Source organism: Protopterus annectens, chromosome 13.part0 (assembly GCF_019279795.1).
Source record: "Protopterus annectens isolate FY-2018-M chromosome 13.part0, PAN1.0, whole genome shotgun sequence".
Taxonomy (NCBI): domain Eukaryota; kingdom Metazoa; phylum Chordata; order Ceratodontiformes; family Protopteridae; genus Protopterus; species Protopterus annectens.
In genome coordinates, this window is record NC_056747.1 from 793191852 (window position 1) to 793207591 (window position 15740).

The window sequence follows — 15740 nt, forward strand, 5'->3', positions numbered from 1 at the left end:
CTGGTAGGTGGAATCAGAGTAAAATCATTGAGCCTGTCCTGGTGTAGTAGTTGTTGTTGCTGCTGTTGCACTACCTCTCTGGTTGGCAGGCTGCCACTGACGGCCTCTGTAGGAGCCCCTAGATTGGCCTCTGCCACGTCTGTTCCTGCCTCTCTGGGCTCTGTCCGAGTCTGGAAAGGACCAATTCTTAGTAGGCCAGTTCTGCTGAACCTCGGTGGTTGTACTTGCAGGAAATCCTTAACTGTTTGCACAGATTTTGCCTTTTCTTCATACTTTAAGAACTCCTGAGCAGAGGAGCCAAATTAATTTTGTTTCTCCATTGGAGCATCCAGGAGTTTAGCTTTAACATGGTCTGGCAAAGATTGTTCCTTCAGCCAGGCATGCCTACGAATAACTGCCCCAGTCATAGCTGACCTAAATGAAGCCTCCAATGCATCATAACCACACTTTAAGGAATGATTACTAACCTGCTGAGAGTTGTGTACCAAATCCTGAAGGGATTTACGGTCAAGGGATTCAGGAGAAGAAAGCTTCTTATTCAGTTCATCTAACAAATACTCTTGGTACTGTATCATATGAAATTGACAATTTAGTGCCCAGACGAAAAGAGTTGCAGAAGTATATACGTTCTTTCCCCATCTCTCTAAAGCTCTAGACTCTCTTTCAGAAGGTAGAGGATTTTTGGCAGTGGCAGCCGCAACCCCTTTAGGGATCAGAGTAATAGTTTCTGGGTCTGCAGAATGGGCTTTATACAGATGGAAATGAGAATCCGGGACCCTGTAGTATCTATCAGGTTTGGCAGGGGCTGGAGGGAGAGTATCAGGGGCTGTACTGACATCATTGTACACATCATCAATTACATTCAAAACAGGAGGTACAGCTAAGTGCCTATGTTGAGGCAAATGTAAAAAGGTCCTTAATCTTTTTCTAGAATCAGAGAATTTCTGACCTTGCCATTGAAAATGCTCTCTCATGGAATGTAAAGTCTCACCAAAGGAATACTCTTCAGGAGGGGAGGCCGAAGGGATAGATTCTTCAGCATCAGAATCCTCATAGGGCGAATAAGCCTCCTCCTGGTGGTCTGACAATTCAGATCCATCCGTGGACTCATCTGAAGAGTGTGGGTCAGAGGGCTCAGTCCTGGGCCTTTTGTCTGATGGAGGATGAGAGGCCCTGTTCAGGTGAGGTTGTGAACCTCTAATCAAAGAAATAAGGTCCTCTGCAAGGCTGAGGATCTGAGAACTAGAGGAAGGCCTCTGGGAGGTAGTTTTGGAAGGCAAAGCTTTAGAAAGTTTAGCAGCTTTAGCCCTAGAAAAGGCCTTAATGGACATGGAAGCAGGGGGCCTAGCTGCCCCACGTGCAGGAGTAGATATGTCCAAAGGTATGGTGTCAGACATATCCTGGACACTGGTTTCAGTAGGTAGCTCAGTGGCAGACTCAGCCGGGGCCTCCCGGGCCATGGTGGTCGGTTGAGTGGATTCGGATGAAGGCATCTCCGAGGACTCTGTTTCGGCCGAAACCGAGACACTCGCAGTAGGCCTTACCGTTGTTTCAGCCAAAACCGCGGGTCGTCACCAAATGCGATGTCGGAGTCTCCGACGGCATTTTATATGCAAAACTAGCCCCAAAAAATTCCTCTGCAAACTCAGACGTCAGAGTTCGTCGGATGAAGGAAGCACAGGCTGAACAGGACAATACGTTGTGGTCTGGGCCTAAGCAAGGAAGGCAGTAGGAATGGAAATCCTTATGAGGTATTTGTTTCCCACAAGTTAAACAATTATTTACTTTATCTGACATCGGCTGAGGCAAGAAAGAGTCCCCAACGGGGTACTTAGCTTTTTCGAAGTCTTCGGTAGCTGAATTCACTGGATCTGACTGACCGGCACTTGCGAACAGCTTCTGCTTCGGGCACCGCGCGGCAAGAAAGACTGAGGAAAATGGCGTCGGCTGATGCTTTTATACCCCAGACGCTCTGACGTCGGGGAAAGTGCAACATCAGCCGAGGCCAGACCCAGACTTTGGAATCCAGCCGACCAAAGGGCTGCCTGAGGCAGGACAACCCATATGTTATGAGTGCAGATGCATCCTTGAAGGACATCTCCAAGTAGCAGCTTCCAGAATGCTCTTGGTTGGCACTCCCCTGAGAAAGGCTGCTGATATAGCTGCAGCCCTGGTGGAGTGGGACTTAATGTTAATAGGTACTGGTTTCCCATGATGTGTGTAGCAGAAACGTATGCAATGCCCTATCCATTTTGAAATGGTCTGTGTTGAGATCGCTTTTCCTTGTGATCCTGTAGCATAGGCTACAAAAAGCTGGTCAGTTTTTCTGAAAGCTTTAGTTTTATCCAAGTAGTAACATAATTGCCTGTGAATGTCCAAAGAGTGCAGGAGTCTTTCTCCTTTGTTCTGGGGATTTGGGAAGAAGGTGGGCAAGTGAATGGTTTGGTTTAGGGCCACACTGGATACCACCTTTGGCATAAAGGAAGGATTAGTTCATAGAGAGACTCTGTCTTGATGAAAAATCATGAAAGGTTCCACTGACATTAGTGCCTGTAGCTTTGAGACTCTTCTAGCTGAGGTTATTGCTAGTAGTAGGGCAGTTTTCCATGAAAGAAATTTTAAATCAGCTGAAAAAGCTGGTTCAAAGGGCGGCAGTGTAAGCTTTTCCAGAACAAAGTTGAGATCCCAAGTAGGCGTTGGAGCTCTCCTTGGTGGTCTTAAGTTCTTAGCCCCTCTGAGGAACTGTCTTAGGAGTGGATGTGAAAATAAAGGAGGATCCGTGCTGTAATGCACTGAAATTGCTGAGGCATGGATCTTAATAGATGAAAAGGAAAGTCCTTTGTGTAACATCTCAGTCAAATATTGTAGAATCTGATGGATGTTTGGATTAAGGGGGTTTAGGCCTTTAGCCTGGTTCCAGGCGCAAAATAATTTCCATTTGTCTGAATAGGTTTTCCTGGTGCTGGGCCTCCTGGCCTCCAGAATGACATCCATAACAGCTTTGGATAAAGGTGTTGGTTGGTTGTTTAGGTAATTTGCCATGCAGCCAGGTTTAAAGTCTAGAGCTGGCTGTGTAGAATCTGATGGTCTCGCTGGGTGAGCAGGTGAGGAATATGTGGCAAAATCCATGGTTGGCCGTGGGCCATATTCCTTAAAATTGGATACCAATGTTGGCGTGGCCTGGCCAGTCTGGTGCAACAAGTATCATTTGTGGCCTCTCTAATCCGACTTTCAGCAGTACCTTTGCTAGAAAGGGCAGTGGAGAGAAGGCATAAACTGTTAATGTTTTCCAACTGAATGAGAGGGTGTCCATTTTCCAAGCTAGTGGATGGAAGGTCCTTGTGCAAAAGTTTTGAAGTTGGTGGTTGTGGGGGCTTGCAATCAGATCTATGTCTGGGCATCCCCATCTTTGAACTATCATTGCAAATACTTGAGGATCTAGTTTCCATTCGTGTGGATCCATGATGTTTCTGCTTAGGTGGTCTGCCAATGTGTTTTTCTTTCCTGGCAAGAATTGTGCTTGTAATTGAACCTGGTAAGGGAGTGCAGTGTTCCACAAGGTCATTCCTTGCCTGCATAGAGGGTAGGAATGTGTGCCCCCTTGCTTGTTTATGTACGACATAACTGTGGTATTGTCCGTCTTTATTAGTAGTTGTCATGGGTGTAGAAGGTCCTTGAAAGCTGTTAGGGCATTCTGCACTGCTAGCATTTCTTTTTGATTGATATGCAGGTGTCTCTGATCTGTAGTCCATTTGCCCTGAATACACTGTCCTGCCATGTGTGCTCCCCAGGCATAGTCCGATGCATCTGTTGTCAGTTTGCCTGGCTGTGGTTAAGGGTGAAAGGCTGACCCTTGTTGAGGTGACATGCCTTCGCCCACCATAGAAGTTCCTGTTGAAGGCAGGGAATGAGTGGTATCATTGTTTCCAAGCTGTGGCTGTGCTGAGTCCGTACACTTTTCAGGTACCATTGTAATTTCCTCATATGCAGTTTTGCAAATGGTATTAGAAGAATGCAAGATGCCATGAATCCCAAGGCCTGCAGAATTTTTCTTGCAGGGAGTTGGGTCTTTGTTGCCATTATTTTGAAATATTGAAACAGCTGTCGTTGCTTGTCTGGCGTGAGGAAAGCCATCTGGGCCATTGTATTCAAGCTGGCACCCAGGAATATTATGTCTTGTGAGGGTATTAGTTTTGATTTATTTTCGTTTACTGTGTACCCTAGGCAACTTAGGTGTTGGACAAATGCCAGATACTTTAAAAGAATGTCCTTGATTTCTGTTTGAATAAGGCAGCCGTCCAGGTATGGGTACATTTGAATTCCTCTGTCTGCAGTATGCAATTACTGGTGCCAGGCATTTTGTGAAGACCCTGGGCGCAGTAGGTAAGCCAAAGGGCAGTGCAGAGAATTGATAATGCGTTGAAACTGCAATGAAGCGGAGGTATCTTCTGCAATTTTGTCTGATAGGGACATGCAGGTATGACTCCTTGAGGTCCAAAGTGACTAGCCAAGCATTCTTGCCCAGCATGGGAAGAAGCTGCTGTAGTGTTAGCATCTTGAATTTTGGTACTTGCAGATAGGTGTTCAGAATTGAAAGATCCAGAATGGATCTCCATGCTTTGTCCTTTCTTGGGACTAGGAAGAGTCATGAGTAAAATCCTTGCCCTTGCTCCTGTGCAGGTACCTGTTGAATGGCTTTCATGTTCATGAGAGCTGTAATTTGTTTTTGTGCCTCTGCCCACTGATTTGGTGGCAGGTTTGGCATTCCTTTGATCCTTGGTAAGGTATGAAAGTGGAATCTGTATCCTTGGGAGACAATGTTTAGAACCCATTTGTCTTTTGTGATGATGTGCCAGTTGTCTGCAAAAAATGCTAGTTTTCCTCATAAGGGAGTTGCCAGAAGAGATCTGCTTGGTAGTTTGAGGATAGAGTCAATGTGTTTGTCTTCTGCTAGCCTGGGGCCTGTCTTCTCCTCCTTTCTGGGTAGCAGAACCCCATTGGCGAGGTTTGTAAGGGCCCTGTGACTGGCCTCTGCCCCTTGGGCGCCTGTATTTGCCCCTCTGTGATCTGTCTGAAGCTGGAAAGGACCATTTTTTTGTTGGCCAATTTCTGCTGAAACGAGGGGGTTGTACCTGCAAAAAATCCTTGACAGTTTGCATAGACTTTGCCTTATCCTCCATTTTCTTTAAAACCTCTTCTGCTTTGACACCAAATACATCCTGTTGTAAAGGTGCATCCAATAATTTTGCTTTAACATGGTCAGGGAGGGTTTCTTCTTTTAAACAAGCATGTCTGCGTATGACAGAGCCAGTAACAGCTGCTCTACAGGAAGCTTCCAATGAATCAAATCCGCATTGCAAGGTATGTTTGCCCACCTGTTCAGCTGCATGCAACAGATCCTGCATTTCCTTGAATTCAAGCTGTTCTGAATATGTGCTCATTTTTTGTTTTAACTGTGACATTAGGAATTGTTGATTATTTCAGCATGTGAAACTGGCAATTTAATGCTCTCATAGCCAGAGTTGCTGAGGTGTAAATTTTCTTTCCCCATCTATCTAGGGCTCTGGAATCCCTTTCAGGGGGCACAGGATTTGTAGCCATAGAAGCTTTTGCTCCCTTAGGACCCTGGGAAATTGTTTCTGGGTCAGCTACAGGGCTTTTATAAAAGAATTTGTGTGAGTCAGGTACTCTGTAGTATCTGTCTGGTTTGCCTGGAGCAGGAGGTAGAGAGTCTGGATTTAAACTAGACTCCAAGTAAATATCATCCACAATATCTAAAACAGGAGGGATAGCAAGAGGTCTGTGCTGGGGTAGTAAAAGGAACTCTCAGAGCCTATTCTTAGAATCTGAGTAATCCTGGCCTTCCCAGTGGAAATGTTCCCTCATGGTATGCAAAGTTTCCCCAAAGGAGTAGTCTTCAGGGGGAGAAGCCGTGGGAATGGAATCTTCAGCCTCAGAATCCTCATAAGGTGGAAAAGTGTAATCCTGTTCCTCAAAAGAATCTGAGGAGAGAGAAACCTGGTCAGAGGATGCATAATCCTCCTCTTATCTTGGTCTTTTATCAGGAGGGGGATGGAAACCCCCGATAAGGGTAATTAAATCTTCAGCCATCTTAAGCATCTGTTTCTTAGGCATGGGGCCTTGAACTGTAGCCTGATGTACAATTTTCTTTGGTTTTAAAAGAGTTTTAAGTTTAGCATAAGATTTAATGGTGAGTGTAGTCAGTCTGAAGACACCTTCTGCAACCGAAGGTGTTTCCGTTGCACCGGTGTCTAGTTCTACTCCGGTGTCAGTAGAAAGCTGCGTCGGCCTAGTGGACTCCACTTGGGAGTCCACAGCTGTCTGGGGTTCCAAGGGGCTGCGTAGGCACCTCAATGAAAACCGGAGAACCGGTGACAGGCCCAACTGAGGCCTCGGTGTCCGGCTTATTCCTAGGCTGCCTGTCCTTATCCTTGTGTTTTTTATGAGTGGCAGTCGTCGGCTGCTCCGACGGCATGATATAATTAAATTTCCTACCAAAGTAATGTTGTGCAAAGTCAAAACGACATTTGATAGTTCGTTTATTAAACCTAGCGCAAAACCGACAACCTGTGACGTAATGGTCTGGGCCTAGGCAAGGAATACAATAGGAATGGAAGTCCTTATGAGGTATTTGCTTCCCACAAGAAATGCAATTGTTAACTTTTTCTGACATCGGACTGAGGCAAGAAAATGTTCCCCAACGGGGTACTTAGCTTTAATGAAGACTTCGGACTGAAATTCAAATCGAACATCTCAGGTGTCGGCCAACTGGCACTTGCAAACTGCTTCTGCTTCGGGCATGGCACGGCAAGAAAGACTGAAGAAAATGGTGTTGGATGCCTCAAATACCCCTGGCGCACTGACGTCAGGGAAGAAGCGACAGCAACCAACGCCGGACTAAGACTTTGAAATTCGGGCCGACTGCGGGACCGCCTGACAGCAGGATAACCCAAGTGTGATGACTGCTGCAGGGTAACACGATGAACATCTGGGTCTTTGTTGTTGCCATGATTTTGAAGAAAGAAGCAAGTTGCCTTTGTCTGGTGTGAGATAAGCCATCTGGGCAGTTGTATTTAAGCTTGCACCCAGGAATATTATTCTGTTGAGAGGGTACTGGTTTTGATGTCTTTTCATTTACTGTGTGTACCCTAAGCAAATTAGTAATCTTTTTACAAACGCCAGATGTTTCAGTAGAATATCCTTGTTCTCTGCTTGTATAAGGCAGTCGTCCAAGTACGGATATATCTGTATTCCTCTGTCTGCAAAATGCAATTACTGGTGCCAAGCATTTTGTGAAAACTCAGGGCGCAGTAGATAAGCCAAAGGGCAGTGCAGAGAATTGGTAGTGCATTGAGCTAGCTATGAATCTGAGGTATCTTCTGTAAGACTGTCTGATTGGGACATGCAGGTATGCCTCTGAGGTCCAAAGTTACAAGCCAAGCCTTCTTGCCCAGCATGGGCAGAAGCTGCTGCAGAGTCAACATTTTGAATTGTGGAACATCCAGAAAAGGGTTTAGAATAGACAGGTCCAGTATTGGTCTCCAGGCTTTGTCCTTTATGGGTACCAAGAAAAGTAGAGTAAAATCCTTGTCCCTGCTCTTGCTATGGTACTCATTGAATAGCCCTCATGTCCATAAGGGATGAAACTTGCTTTTGTGCCTCTACCCATTGATTGTGTGGCAGGTCTGGCATATCGCTTGTCTTTGGAAGGGTGTGAAAGTGGAACCTGTAGCCCAGAGACACTATATTCAAGACCCATTTGTCCTGTGTGATCATGTGCCAATTTTGAGAAAAAGTGCTAGTTTTCCCCCAAGGGTGCTGCCAAAAGAAGAGTGTTTGGCATTGGCAGAGGAAAGTCATTGAGACTGTTTCCTCTATGGCTGTGATTTGTCTTCTCTGCCTTTGGAGGTAGAAGCACCCCATTGTTTAGGCCTGTATGAGCCTTGGGGCTGGGATCTGCCTCTAGGGCATCTGTATCTGCCTCTTTGTGGACTGACGCTGAAAAGGACCAATTCTTAGAAGGCCAGTTCCTGCTAAATCTGGGTGGCTGTACCTGTAGGAAATCCTTAACTGTCTGCATAGATTTTGCTTTATCCTCCATTTTCTTCAAAACCTCTTCTGTCTTAACACCAAAGTATCATGCTGTAATGGAGCATCCAATAATTTTGCTTTAACATGATCAGGCAGATTCTGTTCTTTTAACCAAGCATGCCTTCTAATGACAGAACCAGTGACAGTGGCCCTGCAAGAAGCCTCCAGTGAATCAAAACCACATTGCAAAGTATGCTTTCCCACTTGTTCAGCTGCATGCAATAAATCCTGCATTATCTTATCAGAACAATCAGAATTTTTCAACATTTTCTGTTTCAGCAGTGACATTAAGTACTGCTGATATTTAAGCATATGAAACTGACAATTTAAAGCCCTTACAGCCAAGGTAGCAGAAGTGTAAACTGTTTTCCCCCATGTGTCCAGTGCCCTAGAATCCCTATCAGAGGGGACAGGGTTTTTGCAGTGGAAGCCTCGACTACTTTGGGACCGTGAGATAGTTTCTAGGTCAGCAGTAGGGTTTTTATACAGAAATTTATGAGAGTCTGGAACCCTGTAGTATCTGCCTGGCTTAACAGGTGCAGGGGGTAAAGAGTCAGGAGACAGGCCGGACTCTGAAAATACATCTACAATGTCTAGAACAGGTGTAATAGCAAGAGGTCTATGCTGAGGTAGTAAAAGAAAGCCTCTGAGCCTTTTCTTAGATTCTGAGTAATCTTGGCTCTCCCAGTGAAAATGCTCCCTCATGGTATGCAGGGTTTCCCCAAAAGAATAATCCTCAGGTGGAGAGGCTGAAGGAATAGATTCTTCAGCATCACAATTCTCATAGGGAGGAAGACAGTATCCCTGTTCAGAAGAGGAGTCAGAGGAAATGGAAACCTGATCAGAAAAGTCATACTCTGTCTCTTACCTAGGCCTCATCAAGAGGGGGATTGGAACCCCTAATCAAAGTAATTAGGTCTTCGGCCATTTTAAGCATCTGTTTCTTAGGCATGGAAGTCTGTCCAGGAGAATGCTGTACTTGTTTCTTTGTCTTTAGAGCTGTTTTAGTCTTTGCCTTTGAAGCAGAGGTTTGCTTGACATATAACTGTGTAGGTCTGAAAACACCACCAGAAGCCGATGCCTGCTCAGCGGCTCCGGACCCATCTGAGGGAATAGTTTCAGAGTGTCCAATACCTTGAGTATCCAGAGGCCTAGTTGGCTCCACGTGGGAGTCAGAAGCGGCCTGTGGCTCTGAGGTAGCTGCGTCAGGGGCTGCGAAAGCAACTCACTGAGAACCGGCGATCCAGCAACTGGCCTAGCGGAGGCCTCGTCATCGGTTTTGGACCTCGGATGCCTGTCCTTTTCCTTTTCCTTGTGTTTTTTTATAAACTAAGGTCGTCGGCTGTTCTGACGGCATTACATAATTAAATCTTCGGCCAAAGTAATGAAAGGCAAAATCGTACCGACGCTTAATAGTGTGTTGGTTAAATCTAGCACAAAACCGACAGCTAGCAACATCGTGGTCTGGGCCTAGGCAAGGAATACACAAAGAACGAAAATCCTTATGAAGTATTTGCTTCCCACAAGAAATACAATTGTTAACTTTTTCTGACATCGGTCTGGAGCAAAAAAAAAGTTTCCCCAACAGGGTACTTACCTTTAATGAAGACTTCTGATCTGAAATTCGATTTGAAATTCTCAGGAGTCGGCCTACCGGCACTTGCGAACTGCTTTTGCTTTGGACACTGCGCGGCAAGAAAGACTGAAGAAAATGGCGTCGGCTGCATCTTTTATACCCCTGGCACACTGACGTCAGGTAAGAGGCGACAGCAACAGACGCCGGACCATGACTTTGGAATTCAGGCTGACTGTGGGTAGTCTGCCAGCAGGATAACCCAAGTGTAATGACTGCAACAGTGAAACAAGATGAACATCCACACATCTTTAGACCTACTTGGGACAATTAAGGGATAACTTAACACCATAGTCATGGGTGACTATCATTCCATTAAATGGGAAACAAACAAGACCAAACTCACTCTCACAAAATTTCCTTGACTTCAACTCAAATGCTCTGGAACACACAGTACACCACCCCACAAGGGGCTCCAATACTCTTGACCTGCTCCTCACCAATATGAGTGACCAATGTAATGTCTCAATTGTAGGGCCTGCACTGGTTAAATCTGACCATACATCAGTCATATTTGAAGTAGCAATAGAACCAAAACACCCCAAAGGAGAAGTCAGGCTAAAAAAAACTTCAAAGCTAACTTTACCCTCCAAAGAGAAGGTATAAATCAACTTCCAAGCTCCAGTTTCCACAGATGGCATTGATGGCTATACTAAGGTATACACTGATGCTCAGTATAAACATGTACACAAATGTACACAGAGACACAGCTGTGCTGGATAGGATTAAAGTAAGATCCTCAAGGAAAAACAAACCATCCGGGTGGACATCAAGCATTACTAAATTATACAATAAGCGAAAGAAGCTGCTGTCTAAAAATACAAAAGTGAGATCAAAGAACTGGAAGACTAAACAAGCAAATAAGGCAACTAATAAAATCAAAGAGCAACTATGAGAAAAATTTATCAACCATAGCCAAGGATAACCATAAGCCTTTCTTCAGCTACATCTGCCACCTAAAATATAGGACTCAGATGTGTGCTGAACGAATTGTGGATGGCATCTCACACACTGACCCAGCAGAAACTACAAACCTGCTAGTAGACAAGTTTGGCGAAAATTTCACCCCCCCCCCCCATACGTAAAACAAACCATGTCTTCTTCATCTCCTCCACCCTGCATCCCCAAAGAGCAAGTTATCAATGCTCTCTCCAAGGCTAAGAACACAGCCTCCATGGGACCAGATGGCATTCCGGGCTATGTTCCCAATGTTCTAAAACAAGAGCTAGCTACTCCATTAGGCACTCTCTATTCAACCACAGCCAGAGTACTGGCTTTCTCCCCACTGAATGAAAAACAGTGACTGTTATCCCCCCTCTACAAGGGCAGCTTGGCAACAGACAAGGGTAAATACAGACCCACAAGTTTAACCAGCCTCATCTGCAAGGCAATGGAACAAATCTTGGACTCCATAAATAAGGATATAGGTTACCTCCAAACCCTGGATCCATCCCAGTTTGGTTTTGTCACGGGCAGTCATGCCTGCTAAACTTGGTGGACTTCTTCAAGAATGTGACCAGAGTCACAGAAGAAAGCAGCACTATGCACACAGCCCATCTTGACATGGCCAAGGCCTCCAACGCTATCCCACATTCAGGCATTATTGACAAACTAACACAGTTGAATATCAACCCCTATGCTGTCAAGTGGGATGCAAACTGGCTCAGACTGACAACACTCAAAGTGGGAGACCTTACCGCTGCCAGCAGACCTGTCACCACTGGGGTCTTACAAGGGTCAGTGCTGGGCCCCTCTTGTTTGGCATATACTTCTCAGAAGTCCAAGCCATAACAGAGGGGTTGTGGCTAACCAAGTCTGTGGATGTCAGCAAATTAGGTGCTTTCACTGAATCCTCTAGCGATGTCAGCTTACTTCAAAAGGGGCTTACACAAACCAATGATTAATGCCAAAGCCATAAACTGTTTTTACTGAAGGTGAATGATGCATTTTTTAGCAATGTCCCTGCTGATTATAAAATAAACAATACCCTAAGCACCAATTCAGTAGTGAGAGACCTGGGAACAAAAGTTGACTGTGACCTCAGTTTTGAGCACAATGTGTCTAATGTGGTGAAGAAGGCATTCTACGTCACCCACCTGATTAGCAAAGGCATCACCTTGACAGCAAAAGAGGTTACAAACTCCCCTGTACTCGTCCCTCATCAGGCCTATTACTGAATATAATTGCTGCCTTTAGTATGTACCATACCAGACACCTCCAGCAACTTGAGAGACCCTCAGAGACTTCTAAGAAAATTCAGGGTCTCCAGCATGTCTTATACCAACAGACTGAAGTTGCTGTCACTGTACTCCGTATATAGGCTACTTAGAGGAGACTTATGTCTGGTTTACAGGGCTATGGCTGACCCAACTCCAATGGAGATGCTTCACATCCATAAGTCAAATGGGAGTAGAGTCACCTGTTCCAGGGACCTCAATCTATCCTGCTACATAAACAGGACCTGCTGGAGAGACGGATATATCTCTCAGAGGTTGCCACTCCTCTGGAATAGGCTTCCAGTCCATATCAAGCATAGCACCAACATGAACCTTGTTTAAGCATAATCTGGACAACTGGAATGGAAACCATAAATTTCAGACTAGGATTGTTCTTGCTTCTCTACTGGACATGGGAAGCTCACATTAGAAAAACCTTGGATATAGATAAAATCTCTCATCTAGTTTTATACTGCGATTTAACAGCCATGCTTGTAAAGACCCACGGGCCAATAGGCTAGTAACATCCTATGAACCTATGTATTTTTAACATTTAATGTCTACTTCTAATATTCTGGTTAATTCTAATTCCCTGCTATACCCTCAATGGCAGTAAGTGTACCATGCTGAATCTGTAGCAACAAAGTACATGTTTTGTACCTACCATAAATGTAGATGTTAGAGTGTTCACACTGCTGCAGTCATTACACTTTGAGTTATCCTGCCGTCAGGCGGTCCCACAGTCGGCCAGAGTTCCAAAGTCTTGGTCCAGCCTCGGTTGCTGTCGCTTTTTCCCTGACATCAGTGTGCCAGGGGTATATAAGATGCATCAGATGCCATTTTCTTCAGTTTTTCTTGCCCCAGATGTCAGGTGCCCCCAAGTAGGTAGGCAATACATATTGCTAATAAAAAATATACATATAAAATAAAAACAATACCTTCAGTTACTAGCAAATACACCGCAAAGGTTGTATAGGATAGAAAGGTATAGATAAGTCCAGCTAGTTCAGAGGGGATGGAGGAAGGGTAACCTGGACTGCAGCAGTGTGAACCCTCTAACATCTACATTTATGGTAGGTACAAAACTGTACTATGTTCATTGTGTTACACTGCTGCAGTCATTACACTTGGGTAGAATCCCAAAGCTAAGGTTGGGTGGCTGGTCTATAAAGAGTTAGGATTGGCTATGAGGCCCTGCAGAACTGCAGTGGCAAATCCTGCTCTGGATTTAGAGTAGAGAGGCAGGTGGTAATGTTTGGTAAAGGTATGCACTGAACTCCAAGTTGCAGCCTCCAAAATTTCCTTGGTAGGTACTCCTCTGAGACAGGCTGTTGAAGTGACTGTTGCCCTGGTGGAATGTGGCCTAATGTTATTTGGGACTGATTTTCCATGCTGTGTGTAGCAGTAACGAATACAGTGTCCTATCCATTTGGATATAGTCTGCTTTGAGATAGCCTTGCCCTGTGATCTTGCAGCATATGCTACAAACAGTTGCTCAGTTTTCCTGAAAGCTTTTGTTTTGTCCAAGTAGAAGCGTACCTGCCTGTGTATGTCCAAAGAATGCAGAAGTTTCTCCCCTTTATTCTGGGGGTTTGGATAAAAAGTTGGCAAATGGATGGTTTGGTTAAGAGCCACACTAGATACCACCCTCTGGCATAAAGGTAGGGTTTGTCCGTAAAGAAACCCTGTCCTGATGGAAAATTATAAAAGGTTCCACTGCCATTAATGCCTGTAGCTCTGAGACTCTTCGTGCTGAAGTTACTGCCAGGAGCAGAGCTGTTTTCCATGATAAAAATTTTAGATCGGCTGCATTGGCAGGCTCAAAAGGTGGCAGGGTCAGTTTTTCCCAAACGAAATTGAGGTCCCAAGTTGGTGTTGGTGCTCTCCGGGGCGGTCTTATGTTTTTAGCCCCTCTGAGGTACTGCTTTAGCAAGGGATGAGAGAATAAAGGAGGATCCGTGTTGTAATGTGTTGAAATGGCAGAGGCGTGGATCTTGATTGATGAGAAGGATAGGCCTCTGTCCAGCATCCCAGTTAAGTATTGTAAAATCTGAGGAATGTTTGGAACAAGAGGGTCAAGGCTTTGAGCCTGGTTCCAGATGCAGAATCTCTTCCATTTTTCTGAGTAAGCTTTCCAGGTGCTAGGCCTCCTGGCGTCCAAAATGACATCCATAACAGCTTTAGAGAGAGGTGTTGCCTGTTTGACTAATGAATCTGCCATGCAGCCAGGTTTAGGGTTTTGAGCTGACCGTGCAGGATCTGACTGTTTTGTTGAGTCAGAAGGTGTGGAATTTGAGGCAAAATCCATGGTGGGCCTTGAGTTAAGTTTCTTAAGATAGGGTACCAGTGCTGGCGTGGCCAGTCTGGAGCAATCAGGATCATCTGTGGTTTTTCTTGTCTGGCTTTTAGGAGTACCTTTGAAAGGAGAGGCAGTGGCGGGAAGGCATAAACTTTTAGGTCTTTCCAGCTTAACAAAAGAACATCCACTTTCCATGCTGGTTTGTGATAAGTCCTTGTGCAGAATTTTTGTAGTTGGCAATTCAGTGGGGAGGCAAAAAGATCCATGTCTGGGCATCCCCATTTTTGCATTACCATGCTGAAGATTTGTGGATTCAATTTCCATTCGTGAGGGTCCATGACATTTCTGCTTAGATAGTCTGCCAGAGTATTTTTCTTTCCTGGCAGGAATTGTGCTTGCAGGTGAACTTGATGCGTTAGAGCTGTGTTCCACAATGTCATCGCTTGCCTGCATAGGGTATAAGAATGAGTGCCCCCTTTCTTGTTTATGTATCACATTACTGTGGTGTTGTCTGTCTTTAATAATAATAATCCTGGATGCAGAAGGTCCTTGAAAGCTGTTAGGGCATTCTGAACAGCCAACATCTCTTTTTGATTGATGTGAAGATGCATCTGGTCTGTGGTCCACTTGCCCTGAATGCATTTTCCTGCCATGTGTGCTCCCCAGGCGTAATCCGAGGCATCTGTTGTTAGAGTCTGCCTGGTTGTGGGTAGGATAAAAGGCTTACCCTTGTTTAGGTGACATGCCTGTGCCCACCATAGAAACTCCTGTTGTAGGCAGGGAATCATTGGTATTACTGCTTCTAAACTGTGAGAGTGTTGAGTCCAAACACTTTTTAGGTACCATTGTAATTTCCTCATATGTAGTCTGGCATATGGTATTAGTAGCATGCAGGATGCCATGAATCCCAGGGCCTGCAGAATTTTTCTTGCAGGGAGACGGGACTTTGCCAGTAATTGAAAATATTGAGTTAGTTGAACTTGTCTGGCGTGAGGTAAGCCATCTGGGCCGTTGTATTTAAGCTGGCACCCAGGAATATAATCTGTTGTGAGGGCACTAGTTTTGACTTCTTTTTGTTTACTGTGTACCCTAGAGAAATTAGCAACCTTTTTACAAAAGCCAGATGCTCCTTTGTCTCTTCTTGAATGAGACAGTTGTCCAGGTATGGATATATTTGAATTCCTTTTTGTCTGCAAAATGCAATTACTGGTGCCAGGCACTTTGTGAAGACCCTGGGCGCAGTAGATAAGCCAAAGGGCAGTGCAGAGAATTGGCAATGCATTGTACCAGCTTTGAATCTGAGGTATCTTCTGCAATTTTGTCTGATAGGGACATGCAGGTATGCCTCTGAGGTCCAGAATAACAAGCCAAGCCTTCTTGCCCAGCATGGGTAGAAGCTGCTGTAATGTCAACATTTTGAATTTCGGAATATCCAGTTAAGTATTTAGAATTGAAAGGTCTAGTATGGGCCTCCAGGCCT

The 15740-nt window shown here is 45.0% G+C and overlaps 1 protein-coding gene across 1 annotated transcript in view; it reads right to left on the reverse strand.

The window, feature by feature from the left end:
* NCOR1 (nuclear receptor corepressor 1) overlaps nucleotides 1-15740 on the reverse strand; it is a 4682182-nt gene that overhangs the window by 3998193 nt on the left and 668249 nt on the right. The gene's annotated exons all lie outside the window — the stretch shown is intronic.